The sequence below is a fragment of the Mastomys coucha genome, chromosome X, assembly GCF_008632895.1.
Source record: "Mastomys coucha isolate ucsf_1 chromosome X, UCSF_Mcou_1, whole genome shotgun sequence".
Lineage (NCBI taxonomy): Eukaryota > Metazoa > Chordata > Mammalia > Rodentia > Muridae > Mastomys > Mastomys coucha.
The window spans coordinates 105,930,335-105,937,331 of record NC_045030.1 but is presented as its reverse complement, the minus strand read 5'-3'; the positions used below and the strand labels follow the sequence as shown (position 1 = coordinate 105,937,331).

The following is a 6,997-nucleotide window of genomic DNA, read 5'->3' as shown; positions in this document are numbered from 1 at the left end:
TCTTGATATTTTATCACAGAAATAAAAATCCTAAGACAAAAAGGGGCAAAAAATATGAAAAGGGATAGGTGCTGAGATGGTTTATATATGATTGGCCCAGGAAGTGGCACTATTAGGAGGTGTGGCCCTGTTAGGGGAAGTGTGTCACTGTGGGCATGGGCTTTAACACCCTCATCCTAGCTGCCTAGAAGCCAGTCTTCTGTTTGCCTTCTGAACAAGATGTAGAACTCTCAACTCTTCCTGGACCATGCCTGTCTGGATGCTGCCATGCTCCTGCCTTGATAATGGACTGAAGCTCTGAAACTGTAAGCCAGCCCCAATTAAACTTGTCCTTATAAGAGTTGCCTTATTCATGGTATCTGTTCACAACAGTAAAACCCTAACAATTGCAAAAGCATATCAAAGCATGATAAAAAGTGGTCATGATATTTTTTAAATGGCTCTCTTCCTGATTCTCAGTTCTCAAAAATTTAAAAAGAGAAAACAAACTATTTCTCTTTCTTTTTGTTTTTTTGTTTTTTGTTTTTTTTTCAAAATAGGGTTTTCTCTGTGTAGCTCTTGCTGTCCTGGAACGTGCTCTGTGCACCAGGCTGGCCTTAAACTTATGGAGATCTGCTTGCCTCTGCCTCCCAAGTGCTGGGATTAAAGGCTTATACCACCACCACCTGCCCTTAAAAAAAGTCTTAGTTTTTTAAAAAGGATTTCTTTAATCCACTCATACTGAATTTTAGTAAATAGCTGGTCCTGTTCTCATCATTAGTAGATTGAGAGAAATCCCTGTGATTTAGCTTCTGTGAAAATTAAATTTGATGAACTTAGTCCAGATATACTCTAATATAGTACTTGGAATAAAAAATATATGAGATCCTTTTCCTCTGTGACTAGATGGCTGCCAATTTCTTTTTTTTTTGTTTTTTTTTGTTTTTTTTGTTTTGTTTTGTTTTGTTTGTTTTGTTTTTTGCTTTTGCAGTTTTGGGACTCACACCCAGGTCATTTCTCATACTAGGCAAGCTCTTTCTCTGCTACCAAGCTATATCTCCAGCTCTATTTTTTTAAATATATACATACACATATACATATTTATTTATATATATTAACTTATTTATATATGTACATACATGTATACATATTTATACATATATAAATAAGTTGAGTCTTTTTTTGTTATTGTTTTTTGTTTTTCGAGACAGGGTTTCTGTGTGTAGCCCTGGCTGTCCTGGAACTCACTCTGTAGAACAGGCTGGCCTCGAACTCAGAAATCCACCTGCCTCTGCCTCCCAAGTGCTGGGAGTAAAGGCATGCGCCACCACTGCCTGGCTTACTAAATAAATCTTTAAAAAGAAAAGAAAAAAGACTCAATTTACCAGGCTACACAGAGAAACCCTGTCTCAAAAAAAAATTTTTTTTTCATATACAGTATTCTACATGCATGTACGCCTGCACACCAGAAATGGGCACCAGATTTCATTATAGATGGTTATGGAATTGAACTCAGGACCTCTGGAAGAGCAACCATTGCTCTTAACCTCTGAGCCATCTCTCCAGCCCCTCTCCAACTCTTTAATTCATGTTTTTGTGATTTTTTTTTAAATAAAGTGTATTTAGAATGAATTCCCTATATCTTTAATGAGACAGGGCTATCACTGGAAAAACTGTATTATAGCTTTGAAATATAACATAAGAGTATCATGGATGTTAAGTTGGAGAGACAGTTCAGCAGTTAAGAGTTCATACCGCTCTTGCAGGAGACCTGAGTTCAGTTCCTAGCACCCATGTGATACCTCACAACCATCTGTAACTTCTGCTCCAGTAGACCTAACAGCATCTTCTGACTTCCTTGGGCACCAAACACATGTGTGCTGCACAGACACACAGGCAGACAAAACACTTTTACTCATAAACTAAAATAAAACTTGAACAATAATTTTAAAAGAAATAACACAGATGCAGACTCCTGTAGTTCTGTAGAGACATAGCAGTAACAAAACAGCTACAGAAAGTTGAGACAATCCTAGCTCCCCCCACCCCCAGCCACCACCATCCCCCCAAAAAAGAGAGAGAATCAAAGAGACAGGGATAGATTTTGGCTCTATTTACGAAGTAGGTAAACCAAGAATGGAGCAGATGGCAAAAGGATTAAGAATGCTCTCTTTTCTGCTCAGTCTGTCTCTTCCAGCAATTATCTGTCAATTACGTTTCCAGATCTGTTCAGTTTCAGTTTTAATTGAAGGACAAAGTTGTAAATGTATTGCTGAGGAGCAGTTAGATGAGTAGGAAGGCTAAAAATAAGAATTTTTCTTTTAAATGAGTAAACCCTGGTGTACTAGAACAGAGATACAATCCAGGATTTGAAGAAATTCAGACTGGTGATGCTTCTGAAATTCAAAATAACTTAAATGACAGAATTCGTTTTAGTTCTAACCTGTAATGGATTTCTGTATTTTTTTTTTTTCTGATGAGGGAGATGTAGTGACAGAATTCCTGGTGATTAAGATTTAAAGCTTCTTTTCTAGAGCTAGTGAGGATAAATAAATATGCTTGGGTGTGGTGTTGCATACTTGATTCCACAGAACTTGAGAACAGGATCTCTGTAAGCTTAAGGCTAGCCTGGTCTACATAGTAAATTTAAGGTTAGTCAGGGCTAGATAATGAGAAAGAGAAAGCCAGCTTTCTGGGAGTGCGTGTCTGTAACCATAACACTTGGGATTCCAAGGCAAGAGGATCGTGAGGTTGAAGCATGGCTTGGCTATATGAGAAGTCAAAGGCCAGATTGAGCTACAAAGGGAAAGTCAGTCTCAAAACAGAAGGAAGAAAATAGAACCAAATCTTTCCATTTAAATTCAACAAAAGAGAACTTTTTGTGTGCTTTTAAGGATACTTTCATTTTGTCCCACTCTCCAGTCTAGAGCTTACTATGTAGCTCAGGTTGTCTACATACTTGTAGGAAGTCTCTGCCTCTACTGAGTCATGGAATATTAGGTGTAAGCAGGGATGACTCGCTTCCTTTTCTTTGCTTTTTAGACAGAGGCCCGCCCTTTGTAGTCTAGCCTGGCCTTGAACTACCATTCTTCCTATCTCAGTCTTCCACAATTATTACAGGTGTGTGCCCTCTCACACAGCTTTAAGGTTTTTTTTTTCCTTTATAAAAGCTAATTTAAAAAGCCACACCATTAATTCCAACAGTCAGAGGAGACAGAGGCAGGTGGATCTCAGTGAGTTCAAGACCAGCGTAGTCTACATAGGGAGTTCCAGGACAGCCAAGGCTGCATAGTGAAATCTTGTAGAACTAAAACAAACAAACCTATAAGGGGCTAGAGAGACGGCTCAGTGGTTAAAAGCACCGGCTGCTCTGACCTTCTAGAGCTTGAGTTCAGTTCCCAGGAATAACACGGCATTATTCAACATCCAAAATAGGGTCCAGTGCCTTCTGATGTATAGGTGTACATGCAGACAAAGCACTCAAATAGAACACATAAATAAACCTTTTAAAGTACCCATCCAATATATAAGAATAGGAAAGAAGACAAATGTTTGAAAGACATGTCTAAGAATTATTAAGATGCGGGGCTGCTAGGCAGTAGTGATACACGACTTGAATCTCAGAACTCAGCATGCAGTGAATTTGAGGCCAGCCTGGTCTACAGTATAAGTTTTAGGACAACCAAGGCTACATAGAAAAACTCTGTCTTGAAAAACCAAAAAAAGTGTGGGGCTAGAGAGATGGTTCACTGGTTAAGAGCACTTGTTCTTACAAAGGACCCAGGTTCGGTTCCTAGCACCTACATGGTAGCTCATAACTTCCTTTAACTCCAGTTCTAGGGAATTTGATACCTTCTTCTGACTCTTGAGTAGCAGCCTCACACATATATGCATGCAGACAAAACACTCATACACAGAAAATTAAAAACATCAAAAAAAGTTAAAAATGGTTATTGTGGTGTTATATTTCTGGGTTGGAGAGATGGCTTAGTGGTTGATTAAGACTGTTTCTTGCCTGTGACTCCAATTCCAGAGATCCCATATCCTGTTACGGATTTTGGACTCCTGCACCGATGTGTGTGCACACCCCCACACAGGCATACATATATGCACATAATTTAAAATATTTTTAAATCACTTAAAAGAATGAGGGTTTTTTAAATGTCATTTCACTTACCTGTGCTGGTCGTTCAAGTCCTGGGAAGATAAAGGTGTGCTTTCCTATAAAGGGTTGTATTTTCCCTGTTTATTTGAAGTAGTTAATGCATATTTAACTTTATTTGTTATACATGGAAATTTATATAACACATTATCCCTGTTCATAAGAATTAGACAGACCTAGGCCTCCCTGCACATATGCAGCAGATAGTGCCGCTTAGTCTTCATGTGAGTCCTGAACAACTGGAAGGAGGACTATCCCAAAACCTGCATGTGGAATATTTTCTAGCTGGGCTATCTTGTCTGGCCTCAGTGGGAGATGAAGTGCTTAGCCATGCAGAAACCTGAAGTGCCAGGGTAGGGTTTTTTTTTGATGGAAGCATGGTGGTATCCACCTGTAATCCCAGCACTTTGGAGATGGAGATAGGAGGACCATGTTCAAGGCCAACCTCAGCTATATAGTTAGTTCTGGGCCAGACTAGAATATTCAACCCTATTCAACCCTATTCAACCAAATAATAACTAAACTGAGAATGTAGATCTGTGAGTCTCAAACTTCAGTGTATATCGAGCAGGGGTTCTCAACCTGTGGGTCAAGACCCCTGTGAGGTTGTATATCAGATATCCTGAACATCAGATATTTACATTACAAATTATAAAAGTAGCAATTACAGTTATATTTTGGTTTTTAGAAATGGTTTCTCTTTGTAGCTCTGGCTGTCCTGGAACTAGCTCTATAGAACAGACTGACCTGGGACTCACCGAGATTTATCTGTGTCTGCCTCAAAAGTGCTGGGATTAAAGGCATAGACTACCACCATCAATCCAGCTCATTATTATTATTATTATTATTATTATTATTATTATTATTATTATACATAAGTACACGGTAGCTGTCTTCAGACACACCAGAAGAGAGCATCAGATCCCATTACAGATGATTGTGAGCCACCATGTGGTTGCTGGGAATTGAACTCAGGATCTCTGGAAGAGCAGTCAGTGCTCTTACTCACTGAACCATCTCTCCAGCCCCCTAGACTGATTTTGAACTCTTGTTTCTCTTCCTCCTATACTGCTACCCTCAGCTTAAATCTTGTAAAATACTGAATTTTAAGGATTGGGTAACAGAGCTCTGCCCATCCTGGACTCACTTTGTAGACCAGGCTGGCCTCTGCCTCCAATGGGATTAAAGGTATGTGTCACCATGTACAGCCTTAAAGAGTAACTTTTTAAAAGATTTATTTATTATTATATGTGAGTACACTGTAGCTGTCTTCAGATACTCCAGAAGAGGGCGTCAGATCTCATTACGGATGGTTGTGAGCTGGGATTTGAACTCAGGATCTCTGGAAAAGCTCTTAACGGCTGAGCCATCTCTCCAGCCCAAAGAGTAATTTTTAAGATAATTTCCTTTATTAAAATTTTGAAGGAAACTTGAGTGAGTTGCAATGGCTTACACTTGGACTCCTAGGACCCTAGTACTCAGGTGGTTGAGGCAGGAAGATAGTGAGTTTCTGCCTAGTCTGAACTGCATGGTAAAGTTTTCTTTTAATATTTATTTTCTTGATTTTATGTGTGAGTGCTCTATCTGTGTATATACTTGCATGCCACAAAAGGGCATCAGATCTCATTATAGATGGCTGTAAGCCACCCTATGTTTGCTGAGAACTGAACTCAGGACCTCTGGAAGAGATAAGATCTTCTCTTAAAAAAGTATCATCAATTTTTTATAGGGTTTATATTTTCTTTCTAAAAGATTAGCTAGCTGGTCAGTGGTGGCGCACGCCTTTAGTCCCAGCACTTGGGAGGCAGAGGCAGGCAGATTTCTGAGTTCCAGGACAGCCAGAGCTACACAGAGAAACCCAGTCTCGAAACAAACAAACAAACAAACAAACAAACAAACAAAAAAGATTAACTAGTTCACTTTGATGTATATGTGTCCCTCTCTGCCTGAGTTTATGCACATCATATGTGTGCAGGTGCCCCAAGAGGCCAGAGGGCATTGGCGCCTTGGAACTGGAGTCACAGGAAGTTGTGAGCCACCACTCCAGCCCCTAAGATACATACATTCTGTGTACCCTGCTTGATGAACTTAGTCTAAGAAAGTTGCTTTGCTAATGTAACTTTTAAATATGTATTTACTTTTTTCATGTGTCACACAAGTATGCATGGACTACATGTGTGGAGATCAGAGGACAAGTTGGAATTAGTTCTCTCCTTCTACCATAGATTCCTGGGATCAAACTTGTTAAGGTCCAAGAGTTGCCCCCACTGACCACACAAACGCTGATTCTAGACAGGGATGGTTTATTGAACACACACCCTAAGACCGATCGATCGATCAGGGCTGTACCTCAAAATTCTGAGCTGAAGCTACACCCCTGGACATTTTTCAGGGCCAACTTATAAAGGAAAAAGAAACCACAATGAGCTCATGTGCAGGTGCAGGAAGTGCTGCCTGGTGGTCAGCTCTGACTCAAGCTATTTTGACTAGCTTGACAGAACAGTACTAACTGACCTTTATTCTGACTGGTCCTAAGTGGAGCTTAAGGTTGTTGAATTTCTTAAGATCAATAAACCTCAAAACATACAAAACATAACAGGGTATGTGGTCACCATGACCCTGCTCTGACTCAAGTCACTTCTCTGTGTCATTGACTGGCAGGCATATTACAGCAACAATATGAAATAGCTGGCAGGCATGTGGAACAAAATGGCTACAGCTGTGTTTGGTGGGGTGTAGACCTTAACAAAACTCAGGCTGTCAGTTCTAACTCACTTTTTGTTTTTGTTATGTTTTTCTTAGTGCTGCTGCAAGACTGCTATCCACTAACAACACTTCCTTTTTCTTTTCTTTCTT

At 39.7% G+C, this 6,997-nt stretch overlaps 1 protein-coding gene across 1 annotated transcript in view; it reads left to right on the top strand.

Annotated features, from left to right (window-relative positions):
• Magt1 (magnesium transporter 1) overlaps positions 1 to 6,997 on the top strand; it is a 40,442-nt gene that overhangs the window by 9,325 nt on the left and 24,120 nt on the right. The gene's annotated exons all lie outside the window — the stretch shown is intronic.